We start from the raw sequence: 15,160 nt of genomic DNA on the forward strand, positions 1-15,160 counted from the left end.
TGTGCAGCATCTTTGTACACAATCACTCCGTACGATCCTGTTCATATATACGCCATAATATTATTATGTGATGTCATATTTAGCGTTGTTCACATTTCCATTGCAAACGTTTCATCACATATTTCTCCAAACCAATTTAGTCCACCGAGTCGCGTGGGTGGCGGTGTGGTGCGGTGTGGTGTGGTAGATGGTGGTGAGGGAGGAGGCGGCGGTTGCGATTTATTACCACTCGTATATACATAATCGTGATTTGTTAGGACCGTTTAGACATCGAGCATTAACACTCGGCCATTATATTATAATGATATTATGTGTACCATCGCGGTCTATCGAGTTCCGTCGGTTTAAAAATATTTCAAAACTATATAATATCAATACTTAAAATAAATAGTCAAAACCTCTGGGTTTTTAAACACTGCACTACACGGCCACATTGGAATGAATACTACTAAGATAAAGTTAAGAACGTTTTATGGTGCGAAATAAAAAATTAAATTAACAGTAAGCAAATATTTAGAGATTTATAGATAAAATAATAGTTTATTATATCAAATGATTGCTAAGAGTGGCTAGTTATGATTTTAATTTATTACTGATAAGATAAATCATAAATAATATACCAAATTACGAACATGGCATTTTTACCACATGCGATATCATAAGACCAACGATTCAATATAATTTCGAGTTCTTAAATCATTGTAACCAGTAGAAGACATAAATATTAGAATGACCCCGGTATGCCCCACGTTCTTGCTGTATGTTAACGTGTTGTCAAATGATCAGAAAGAGTAATGTATTTTTTGACCGAAGATGAAAACAGTATTATCATTTTGTTGAATTCAGTATTCACTATTGATAATTAAAAAAAAAAAACAATTTTAAAATAGTTCTTCGTTATGCCCTTATAGTGGATCTATTTCAGATTTCATTTGCTTGTAGAAGTTACACAACACGCCTGTCGACTATTATAAATGTGTGATTATAGTATACTTAAATAGAAAGCAATCAACAGCGAGTTCTAAAAACGGTTCAAACTTCAGAATCAGGTAGACTTACAAGTGTTTTTTTTTAAACAAACGAAAGTAAAAATTTCCCAGTAGTTTTCAAAAGCGACATGAAAACAAAAGAAAAAAAGGTGGGTAAGTGGATGTCGCTCTGCTGTACAGTAGGTTACAAGTGAGTCACTGTAATGGATGGTGTTAAATTTTAATTCAATGATATAATATCATTGTATAAGAAAAACGATTCTGAGCGAAAACAGTCAGTCAGCCTATGATATTACCAAGTATATTTGATGATATTATTGTGAATAAAGTAATTTATATATAACCTATTTACGTGGAGCCTTGTTTTATTAAATTTTCAATCCTTAGCTATAAAAGTTGAACATTTTATACATTTTTAACTACAAAATAATTATTAAATTATAAATTTGATAAATGTTGTCAACATTTGAACTTTAAATGCTTATAAAATAAAATTGTGCCTATGTATTTTTAATATTTTTCAACTGCTATTAGAACGATATATCAGGAGCTTTATATTAAATTTTCACGCTCGGGGTAAAAAACCCAACAAATAAAATTTTATTGATATTTATAGGAAAAAAAAACTAAAAAAATTGAAAACTGACAATGTCCGTAAACAGCTCAAAAAGAGTCAAAATATTTTCAATTTTTTTTTCATCTGCCTTTGAAACAATAACCTAGGAGCCTAAAAATTATACATGCACAATTTATATTTATGGACATTTTAAGTTCAAATTTGGATGAAGTCACATATATTTTAATCGAAGAATAATGATGTTATTTATTTTGTTACTATTCAAAAACATTATTCGTACTTCGTAGGGTCTTAAAATATTTACATACAGGTATATTATAATTTTGACTACATTTTAAATGCCATTATTAAAATATTTAGGTTAATTTTAGGCTAATCTTAACATATGATGTATTTACAGTTCTACGGTAAGGTGGTCATAGTAGCTGAAAATTGTATACAACAATAATAATATAATAAATTACAATATTTTCTTCGAAAATTAAATCAACCAACGTAATTTTACTAGTAAAATAAATTACTTTAATATGAATATCAAAAAACACAGACTGTCTCTTCTCAGAATCGTTTTCGTATAGTTACAATGATAAATCGTTGAATCAAATATAATACATCCATTAAAGTGATCCACTCGACATATTATATTATATATTATAAAGCAGAGTGGTAGCCACTGCCTTACTATTTATTTTATATTTCAAAATTAATTTAACAAGAAAATTAAATTTAAAAAAAAAAACTGTTTTAATAAATAGCTATTTTGTAATAGGTTATAGGTAGCTAAACATTTAATTTTAATAATATCTCAACCACCTGAATAACGGTTCATATGATATATTTATATGTATACACGGTGAGGTCTGCTTTCGTGTCCCGTTTTCTGTATAATATCTACTCCTTTAGTCCTTTGTTATTACGGTTATTCCACAAAGTCATTGTTTTGTCACCGGCATCAAACGAGACAATTTACATTTTCTTACATCCATCAAAGTATCAAAGATTCAGAAAAATTCCTGATATTATGCCCGAATTATTAACATATTTATTCATATTTTAAGAACAATACTTTAAGTGGATGAAAGGAATTATTTTAAGTGTGTCGTTTGGAGAGTAAAAATGTGCGGATAGGAATACAAGATACAGAAGCTGGGTGTTGGACTCGTCCACATTTACACTGTTGCGTCATTATTATTATACATTTTATAATTGAAACCAATGATCGCACTGGAAAAAATGATTTTGAGTTGGGCGTCTGTGTAGTTATTTAAGGCGTTTTTAGAATTTAAATTATAGTTTATGAGTACAATTTTTAAAAATTAATTTAATTACGTAAAAATAGTATGAGGTATATCGTAATAGGTACCTAGTAATACCTTATAATACTGACATTTGTATAAAAATAAATTTTAATATTTTATTACTACCTTTTCATAAAAATGTTATACGTTATACGCTATTATAATATACACTATAATATGTAGTATGTATAGTAGAACTACATATAGACATAATTGTACCAAATTATTGTAATATTTATTTTTTCTTAAGTTTAAAAATATTATATAAATAAATACTATTTTAACATGTACCTAGTTGGAACATAAATTTAAATCGGTGATATATATACGTGAATACGTGATGTATATTTTTCGAATAATATATAGTTTATTGTCAGCTATAAATTATAATAACTCCGTATCTTCGTTATATCAATCTAAAATAGTTTATAAATTAATATGTTTTTTTTTTAAATATATAACATTACATTACATAATATTACAATTTATTTCTAATAGGTATACATTATAATGGTGTTATAGTCGTAGTACACTAGTATAGTATAGTATAATATTATTGTATGTACATCTTAGTGTTAACTGTTAACTACACTGCCGAGGATAATTATGATAATTATTAATATGCCTACTGCATGCATAATTATTACACTACGGTTTATGAAGGATACTTCTGAATATATTTGGTTTTGGAGATCAATCGACCCAAATTTTGATAAGATTATATTATAATATGGCGTTTAGTCATAATATGTTTAAGGCTTAACTTGGTGATTACATAGGTACATTTAATAACGTATTAAGATTTATCGACAGAACATAAATAATGGATGATGGTAATATGATTGCATTATAATTTATAATAATGGTTACTGCAGTTTACTATACTTTAGACTTAAGTTTAAGTAATACGTTTCATCAGCAATTTTATTGAAAATTATTTGTAGGTAAATAAATGTAGTAGAGATTCAATAATATTTAAATAAATAATATAAAAGGTGGATGGTGATTTTAACAAATTAAATACATTTTGTGTACCAGCTACTTGCATAAAAACAATTGAATTTTAAATGTATAACAATAGTAAATTAAAAATATATACATACATTTGGTTGAAAAATAAACAACTAGTAGTTTAATCTTGTTGTTATCATAAATGACGGCAAATTAGCTGTAAAAAAATGTATTGTTTTTAGACTGGTCACCTAGGAATAATAAAATGATAAAAAAATTTAAACATGATCATTATAAAATGTGTATTAACTAAAAAATAATCAAACAATTATATCTTTTATTTAAATCACAACATGTAAATTAACTTCAAACGACTACTCAATACAAATATTATAATAATATATTATGAGGGTGGGACTCTGTAGACTGTAAAATAATTTCAAGTGACAGATTAACTGCCGTGAATCATTCAATCATGTCTCCATCAAGACCGTCGGAGGTCTGTTGTTTAGGCCATTTTCGTATAGATAGTATACGCTTTGTCCACTTGGAGACAGGATGACCTATTAATATAATTCTGAGAATCATTGTGTTGTGTGCAAATCTGATATCAGTAATATCCTGCCACGTGCCTGATTTTCCACTCCTATAGTAAACTGGCCGTCATAATATAATAATAATATTTATTCAGATTATCTCCATTGACGTTTAAAGTGCATGTTATAGATAATCTGTTAATTGTCAAGCGCCATTTTTTTCTTGTGCAGATAATTGTAAGAACGATGATAAATCTATCGAATTATTCACAATATATTATTACTATTTACGAGTTAAAAAAAGTTAACATGGTATCTCTTTCCTGATTCATACAAAAAAAATTGGCCACTCCAAGAACAAAATACAGACATTTAATAAATGTATAGGATTATTCCAATACACGTTCCATTACAATTAGATGAGGATTTTACTGATTTGAGTAATTATTGATAATTTTAGTTTTATATTGAATTATTTAAATGCGCGATTTTATATCTAAGGTAGTCTAGCTGTATTATATGTTGTTGCCCGGGAAAGGTCTGTTTTTAAATTTTTTTGTCATCTTTAAAAACTTCATTGTATAAACAACATTGCAAGTATTATTGTGTATATCAGCGATGAGTATAGTTTGATCATCTATTTTTTTTTTATAGTGTGAACCGTTCCGTGAAATTTCCACGTGGAATTTACCATTTTTAGAAAACTGAAGTTTTCACTTTGGAAATTGACGCCACTTACTTTTAGATTATGAGCGGAGCGATGAGTATATTGGTTTTACAATAATGTGTGTTTTTTCCGTCTTTCGACACCTTTTGAGGTATTAAAAATGCTTACATTTTCTACTTGAATATCTTTTCTGGTAGGAAGTAATTCTAGTTGGTACCTACTTTGGGGGAACCAGAAGATTAACGCACTCAATGAGTATACCTATTCGATTCTTTACTTACATAAATTTGGTTATTATTCTTAATTTATCAACTCAGCTAAAATGTATTATATAATAAAGGCTCTATCAATGGATATACTTCCTCGTAAAATTTTTAATCTATTGTTATATATTGTGTACATCAGTGGTACAAATAGGAAAAATGTTTAGAGGGGCTCAAACCCCAAAACATTTTTTTTTTTTAATTCTAATAAATATTATATTATTTTTTGAGGAGCTTTGAGTGATTTTGGCGGGCCCACCCCTCCCTCTATTTGCGCTACTGGTGTACATGTTATCATATTTACTTATTGTGTTATTGTAAATACAGATTGTAAGTTTTTGAAAAATAAAAAAAAAGTATCTAATAACCTATCTAACTTGTCAAGTAAATTGTAAATATACGTTGAACAATTAATACACTAATATTAGGTATATTCGTTCTCGATCCACACACGAACTAAACTGATAATAAAGAACGATTATTCATGTCTTATCGACTTATCCTAATACTTAACAACATTATACCTAGGTAGTATATAATAAGATAATGTTGATATTTCATTAATTTAGCCAAGTGCCTATCTATTATTTCGTGGAGACTATTTTTCTATATAAAATAGAATATTATAATATTATTGATTCTACATGATAGCAGACCTTAAAATATTTTTTTTACAGTTTTACGATTCTGAGTGAAAATATGATGAATTAATGGGTCTCAATGAAATATTTTTTTTATGGACTGATTTTTTAAATGTAGGAATATATTACATTATCCGGTCTCTATACAAGTGCGGTACCACGTAAGCCACAGATACGTATCTCGATATTGCCACGGATGAATCTGAATCATTCATGGATAATCAAGATTGTTCGAGTTTGTTTTAACATATTTCTAAATCAATTTAAAAATTTTAATTTAGTTTTAGTTTTTTAACGTTTATATGCTAGAAATCCGATTGAAATCTTGAGAATATACGTAATTACGCCAAAGAGTTCAATTTTGAGCCACAGTTATTTAATTTTTCCGATAGAATTAACAAACAAAAGGTATAATTTTCGGTCCGGTTAGATGCTCATAAAATCATAAGTTAAATTATCTAAATAATAGAATAGATACCTCTATTTGTTGACCCATTTCGGGATTAAATGTTTTATACTACACTATTTTAACTAAGGTTTTTAATTTTGAGTTAACAGCACGCCGTCTCCCGAATGAATTGCACTCTTTCCAAGATATGTTTCCGGCCATGCTCCGATTATGCGCAAATAGTTATCTCGATGTCTGCGCAAATTAATTGAGGTGAAAAATTCAAATTAAGTTTGTAGCATTCATTACATAATATAACGCGAGCCGCTATTTATTCGCGAATTTTTTTTTTTTTTTTAATTCAGCACAGTACGCAAATATTACAGAATAATTTATTATATATACATTTTTTACGTACATATAAATATAAAATATATTTGTTAAGGCCGACTATACGTGTATTCCAATATACGCGTGTTTAAAATGTGTGATGCATAATATATCCACCTACAACATGCACATCCGGCGCGCGTGCGCGTCGTGTCGTATGTAGAGCACTTTCACATAGGGGCTGCATAGTACTAGAAGAAAAGTTTGCGTTTAGGTCTCTCTGTACGTTCGTTAGTGAGTAAACAAAAAAAAATTATATAGAAATAATGCAGTGATTATTATATAAATGTACAACGCTGTGAGTATAGATATATATACATTTCATTCATATGTATATACAATGTACATGGATTCTGGACATTGTCGATCATTAAAAATAGTACCTACACATTTACAATGCATATTATATGTAATATAAGTTATACAACTAGGGTCTGGATTTTCAGGTTTTTATATGTTATTAGTTATTACTTATTACAATATTACTGACCTATCTTATTATAGAGTATGTGGACGATTCGTGTATGGGAATAAGTTTTTTTTTAGTATAGGTACCTGTCTAATATAATATTTCAGAGGATATTGGGAATATTTATTCATATTGACCATCATATTTTGTAAACTGTAAGGGAAAAAGTACTCATATATTTTAATATTTAATTATAATTTTAATTTTGATTTTTTGACCTCCATTTACTAATTTATTTCTATCATTTACTAGTAAAATTAAATAAATTTAAATAAAATAATATTTTGTTATCTGTCTAATTTAAGCATCATATTTCAATATTTGTTTTTATCTAACCTAAGAATTCGAACCCTAGTTACAATTTTCATACTACGACGAACGTGGATATTGTAGTATTATAGATAAAATAATACTATCTGCAGGAGCACTGCTGCAGTGCTGCTATAGGCATCAAATTAATTTGAGACATTATACTTCGGGCGAACCGAATTATATAATATAGTTCGTGACACACGAATGATACCTATTTCGAATAAAGTTACTTAATGGGTACTTTTTTTAAATAAAAATACTTGAGTGTAAACGGTACACTGTGGAAAGAAATATTCTGCACACTTGATTCGTATCGACCTAAATATTATTTTAAACAGGTGGTTTTATAATTTATTAAAACACAACAGTGTTACTTAATTAAGAATAATCATTTGTAAGATATTTAATAGTATACATACCCATACGATTATATAAATAGGCATAAGTAATAACTTTTTTCAGTTATTAAAATGCTACAATTATTGTTATTGAGTTAGTGTATAATTATATTTATACTGGTATTTTATTGCATTACAGCCATTATTTTACAGTTTTTTATTTGATTACCTACCTATAATCATAATATACGCCCGTGTTTGTTTACCAACCACGCATCATCGAAAATTATATTTTCAAAATTTTCATTTGAAAGTGTGATTCGTAAATAGGTACGTATATTATGCACGTTATAATTTTCTGTCGGTGGTCGGTGGAGTGTTGGTTTGTGGCGGACAGATTATTGAATTACTCTATCCACATAATCGCTCACACAGTAATACAGTCTGCAGACGAGAGCGAGTACTGTATATAGTGTATATATACGCAGCGTATATACAGTACTATATAGGCGTTTCGATTATTATTATAAAGTGATTTGTCATTTTTATTTCAAATACGATACAATTTTACGCAAATTGCACATGTTTTTTTTTCGTCATACCCGTAATGTAATCCCGATAGCCAAAAACACGAGGCGATTTTAATTTTTTTTCTCACCCCAATATAGCTGTACAATTTCGTATACAGTACCTACTACGCGGCTTTATTCTCTGATGAGAGTTGAGCGCTTTATATGTTTAATGCACACATACACACACTGATATTGTGTATTATGTATATGGGTTTGTGTGATGTATGCTTACCGTATAGTGTGTGTGTGTGTGTGTGTGTGTGTGTGTGTGCACTGGAGGATCACCGTATAATCTGTATCCTGTCTGCTCTCCCAATCAAACCACCCCCTTTGCATAACATATGCGTGCGGATAAAAACAAAATATAAATAAAAAATATGCCATCGTCTGTTGAAAAATAATACGATAAAAATATAGACGATGAGCTCGAGCACCAAAGCTACACGCACACATATATAAATATGTAACTTCCCGTGTTCAATAAATAGTGTTGGGTTCGAAAAGAAATACCACAAAGTCAAAAAACTTAAATATATAAGTACGTACAGGTAGAGGTATCTGGTACATTATATAAGAAACGCTTATCCAATTTACCGATGTATTCATATTATTGGTGTACACTGTTTGCTACTAAAAAATAAGCCATGATCGAAATTGCAATACAGTGATTTATAGGAAAAATAAAATACTTCAAATCTTTTTTGCGGTAGCTATATAATATATACATACACGATAATCTATTTACTCTGTGTAATTTTTCTGAAAATCCAAATTTAATCATTTTGGGTTTGAACTCAAAGCAATAATTAATAATATTTTTATTGTTGCGTTTTATCTGCTTTCGTATTAATGATCCATTATAAAAATCCAATGTTATTAATTCCTGCTTTGAGTTCAAAACTTAAGCGATTATCTTTATTCGAAAACCATTGGTTTATTGTGCAAATCTTTATTTTGCGTTTAAAATGCACAACTATTTACTATTCACAACTGTATGTTTTTACTATATTTTGTTATTTAAAAACAATAATTAAAACTAATTTAGCAATATTATGGAATCTACTGAAAATTTGAAATAGATAATAAATCATGCTAATTATATTTTTATTTATTGGCACAATACCATGAAACTGAACAAAGGTAAAAAAAAAATTGTCATAAAACAAAAAACCTGTTTATGGAAAATTATTTTTAATTTTTAATACTGTTATTTATATTTTATTATATTTGTGTTGATAATTATCTACATGAATAATATTGTTTTCACAACCCACCATTCGTAACATATAGGTACATTATTCATATAATGTCCCGATTATAAAATCATAAATTATGAATTATCGTTTACAATAAAAGAACGATATAAATTCGACGTTGATTCATATGATGTTACTTGTTATAAATATTGTGTATGTAGATTGTAGGTACAAATTATATTGTATAATATATAGTATCATAAGAAGAAAAAAACATTAAAACCACCTACAGCTTATTTTCTTTATCAAACATATATGATGTTCACATGTATCACATCTTTATGAACATATATGTATTAAATAATCTTTCGATTTCAAAGGATACCGATGTTGGATTAAAACCATTCCATACCCAATTGAAAGATATGTACACGTGGCACTTGACCTTTTTTTCTTTGTCCCAATTTACCATTTTATACGTTTCAGTTTATATTATGAAATAATAAAGTAATATTCACACTGTTGTTAAATTATTCGGTTATTTATTTATATAATACAATAAATCCAAATAAAAATCTATTAGTATATAATATATTATACTGTATCGTTTGGAAAAATATAGGTACGAGCATTAAAATTATTTATCAGTCATCGGATAATAATTAATAATAATATGCATGTCCCTCAATACATTTTTGAGCACGATTTTGATTGGATAAATGAACTTTCCGATGACCGACAACAGCTAACGGTTTTGTCGTTTCGAAACATATTATTTTTTTTTTAAATTTGCGGACGTCCAATTCAATATCAATTATTTTTAAATTTTCATTTTCATGAGTCAACAGTGATATAGTAACTCGCATATAACTGATACCTGATACCGATATACTATATAACTTAGGCCATATTAAATTGGATTGTTCTTTGTTCAATGAATTCAACGTTGCATTAATGTATTAATGTATTAATGTATTTATGAAAATACAATTTCAAAAAATAAAACTATTATTTCGGAACTATCGATTTGAATAATTCATAAAATATATGATATTGTTTAAAAATATCATAAATAAAACCTATTTAATAATGAATTCACGGGATTATTTTTTTTGCAAGTTTTAAAATTACATAATCTATTAATTATTTTATTGTTTAAATATAATAAACCGTTAGCGATCGTAATAAATATCTTGATATATCTATATACGTCGCTAACATTTCTAAACCGTAAGTTAATATTTAGTAATATTACAAAATGTATATGAACTCGTTTTTTTACAATTTTTATTTAATACTTATTTAAAATGTTCATATAGCTGAATAATGTGTATGGGATATATGTACTATGTGGGTATATTGTATAACTTACTGTTTATTTATTATTTATTAATGCCCGTTAGAGCAATTTTACAAAGTTAAATATACTAATAAATAATAATTAAAAATAATTTTAATAATTTACAAAACACATATTAAGGATAATATAATTATAGACTAAATTAGGTAAGGGCTTATTGGCCAAACGCATCATTTGATTAATTGGATTATTCTTACCTTAGTTGGCATGGTGGAAAGGAATTACAAAAGGATAACGTGATCTAGAAAAACGTGGAGGAACTCTAAATAATTAGATAATTAAATAATTAATTTACTCAAAAATACTAGATTCGCTGTCATACGTCTATCTACCAAGGAAATCAATCCAAGCTTATTAGAAACAGGAAGGTATTCCATGCTTATAGTATGCTCTATTTTTAAAATATTGGCGGCAGACGATAAGAAGCGCCTGAACGGAAGCATACTCCAGTAAGGATCGTCGTATCGTACCAAGGAACAATACAACGTTTTGAGCGAGGAGGACAGCTTATAGTGTTCTTCGATGTTCGAATACCAAAACCTAGAGTCTTGAACGCTCTACAGCAGACTGACTCTATATGAGTGTGAAAATTAAGGTCTGAACAGAAAATTACACCCAGGTCTTTTTTAGTTGTGACCATATCAATTCATACACATTATTATCAATATTTGCGCCATTCATTGAATATGTATATACTGTAGGTGAACGACTCCTATTTATAATGTTTAACCATATAATAAAGACATAAGGTACACTTAGATGACATAAAATTGCTTTATATATGATTAAAGCAAATAATTAATAATCAAATAATTTTGAAACATATTAATAGTATAGGTTATATCCACTGTATATTTAATATTACATTATATTACATAAATATAATACTAATACCTATCCCAATTACTAATAAATGGATTTTACGGTAATTTAAACTCAACATTGCAACGCTGTTCATCCTAAGTAAAGACTGTTCTCGAATTATTCTACAAATTAAATCATTTTCAGTTTGTTTGAAATAGAAATACAAAATTAAAACGCTTCAAATTTGAGCTGTTGAAACCATTCTTGTTCCTAATTAGGTTTTAAAATAACTAGGTAGGCGTAGAGAGTTTTTTTTATGAAAAAAAGTTTATGTACGCCTATATTATTACACTAACGAACGTGTTGTGATTGAAAATAAATCTTATAGAAATATAATAAAACAATTCCGGTTAAAGTTAGTATCATATTATGATAATTGAATAGGATCGAATACATACGCGTGCAGCCTTTTAAATTCACAGTGTTAAAGCTTCCAGACCCAAAGCCTACGGACTTAATATTATACTGTTTTACTTTAAATTTTATGCTTAGGACAGTATAAAATAATTATAATAATACGTAGCCTACACGGTTGATGTCAAAAATGCGATACAAAATAGCCAGCGGGTTTTCAAATGGTTGTACATGCATGATTGATTATCTAGTTGAAAATATATATTGCGATACATTCTGATTAAATTTCAACTTATAATTCGATTTCGAGGACTGTACATAAATGATTGCACGTTGACTACAAAACAAACAGGTAGCTCGTAAGTGTTGATAGTTATAAACGTTGCTTAGTTTTACTACGAATAAGTCGTAGACATGTACAAGTTTTCCTATTAATGATTTTTGTTTACAGCTTTCGTGTTAAACGCAATCATATAAACATATAATACATGTGCACCTGATTGTCCATGATTTATTGGTACTGAACATGTATTTATTTTGTAATGTTGTTCGTGAGTTGTAACAAAAAGTTTTTGCGATCAACATTTTTACGAAATCTTAAAATCTGAAAACTTGGGTAATATAAAGCTGCTGGTATAAGGCATAAAAAATAGAAGTTGAATAAAAAAGCCTTTTATGGAACTTAAAACTGTACATGCTTTAAATAAAATTACTATATTCTGTCACATTATTTTGACGTTACCATTATCGGAGCGATCACTACGCTATATTCGACCGCATAACAGCTATATTAATATATATAGTATTTTGAAAGTCCATAATATTATGTTACAATTTGTAGTCCTGTTTGAGCGGGTCACGTCGTATTTAATAAATAATAGAAATCGTCTTAACCTTTATTTTTTGTAAGGCTATATGTTTTTTTTTGTAAAACTTTTTAATTTAATAATATAAGATTACAAATAAAACTTAGATGTAGACGCGTGCTGTTAGATACTTTGATAGCTAATTTTTAAGACTTACAATTCCCATTCTCTTGGGATATGTGGTAGGTACTACAAACGCTTTTAAAGTCCAATTAAATGTTGGTACCTGACTTATAATTTCTTTAAAACGAAATCAACGAACATAGTATGACCATACATTATTGTTTTTATAATACCCGAATAGTTGATAGTTACTTACACCAAAATGATTTAAATTATTTTTATTATTTTACTGATAAATATTTTAGCATATCAAAATTAAAATGCATAATATTATAGTATATTATCCACAGTAAGATAAACTGTAAAATAATATTTTAGCAGGCGCTGTACTACATCATAATATGTGTGCGTAGGTGTGTCACTTTAAATACAGAAGTTTGTATCGTTATAGAACACTCCTTAAGTAAACAGTAGCACAATAAATCTCAATAATTTGAAAATATGGTCCTATTAAGTATATTTAAATTTCCAAAATCATAATTATTCAATTGAAAATGGGGATGAGCATACTTGGTGAATCGCCCTGAATATAATTTTTGTATCCTGTAGCTCAAAAACATATTTGTGCTAAAATATATACTGTTGATATAGTTTATAGTTTCAGGGAATTAGAAAGGTTTCAAATTATATCTTATTCGCGATAGTCCAAACTTTTTCAGTTATGACTCATAATGTTAACATTAACGTTGTCATGATTGACCTTCCCATTATAATAAAATACCAAAAACAAATTCAATTTTTAATTAAAATACTCTTTCGTATAAATTAGATATTATTATATTGACTATATTATGGTATATTTATATAACACAATACAAATGTTCCAATATTAAAATTGTTAGTGTAATTCAAATCTCAATACATCAGTGTCCAGTGACAAGCCACGTTGAACTCCCTCCAACCACCAAAAAAAAAGTACTCATTAGAATTGATATTAAAATTTATAATTATGTATTTTATATTTGCAACAAAAATAATAAAAACTAATAGAGGCGGTTTGAAACAAATTTAACAATTGATTTCGTTATTAATAAAAATAATATCGTATCAGAAGGATGAAGGTAATAACTAGTAAATAAAAACATAACTGTGCTTTTAAATTAATTACCTACTTTGTTTTATGACTTTATACAGCAAGCCAATGTAAAATAGAATAAGGAATAAGATTATGAAACAAGAATAATTCTTGAAGACCGTGGGGTTTGTTTTCCAGTGGTTGCTTTTTATAATTTAATAGCCATTACGGAAGAAATTAAAACAATCCGTTGTCTGAAAAATGTATAAGACAAAACCGTTTTCGTCGCTTCCAATAATTATAATGCTTAATGTTCCAACAGATAACCATTGAACATTATGTAATTAAAATATTGTTCTGCATAAAAACAAATTAAATCCCACAAGTACTTAAATTTTAGAGTATACAAAATAATAATGTACACTATCACTAGCCGAAATGTATTCAATTGTTTTTTTTATGATTATTCAGCATTTATAAAATATAATACGAATCAACATTAAAAACCTTTTGTTTTTACAAATACCAAAAATAATACATTTCGCTCAACGGTCATTTAATTACCATAAATTATTTAGTTAGGTTGGTCACAGAAGTATAAAAATTGAATGATAAATCTAAGCTAGGGGTTATTGCTAACGGTGTTGAATTCTAAAGACTTTACTATCGGAAAATTGTAATCAAATAGTAGCCGTAAGCAGAGTTGATTTTACATAATATCCAATTCAAGAAAAATCGTAAGTAACCAAAAACTACACTAACAAATTCGTCTTCATCTATTTCTTATATATTTTTATTTCAGGCTTAAATTATAATTTTAAAAATATTAGACCACCAATTCACTATTAAGACAACTTCTATTAAGAGTTCTAATTATACTTTATGCCAGAGACTTAATTCTTATCCATAACCACATTAATCTGTTTAGTATTTATACATTATACTTATAGGTACTTACTACTTACGTATAATTGTTATTTATATGTAGTTA

General features: G+C 27.7%; 1 protein-coding gene across 1 annotated transcript in view; it reads left to right on the forward strand.

The window, feature by feature from the left end:
- The window catches only part of LOC132947857 (uncharacterized), a 59,699-nt gene that overhangs the window by 12,172 nt on the left and 32,367 nt on the right, over nt 1-15,160 (forward strand). The gene's annotated exons all lie outside the window — the stretch shown is intronic.

Source organism: Metopolophium dirhodum, chromosome 6 (assembly GCF_019925205.1).
Source record: "Metopolophium dirhodum isolate CAU chromosome 6, ASM1992520v1, whole genome shotgun sequence".
Taxonomy (NCBI): domain Eukaryota; kingdom Metazoa; phylum Arthropoda; class Insecta; order Hemiptera; family Aphididae; genus Metopolophium; species Metopolophium dirhodum.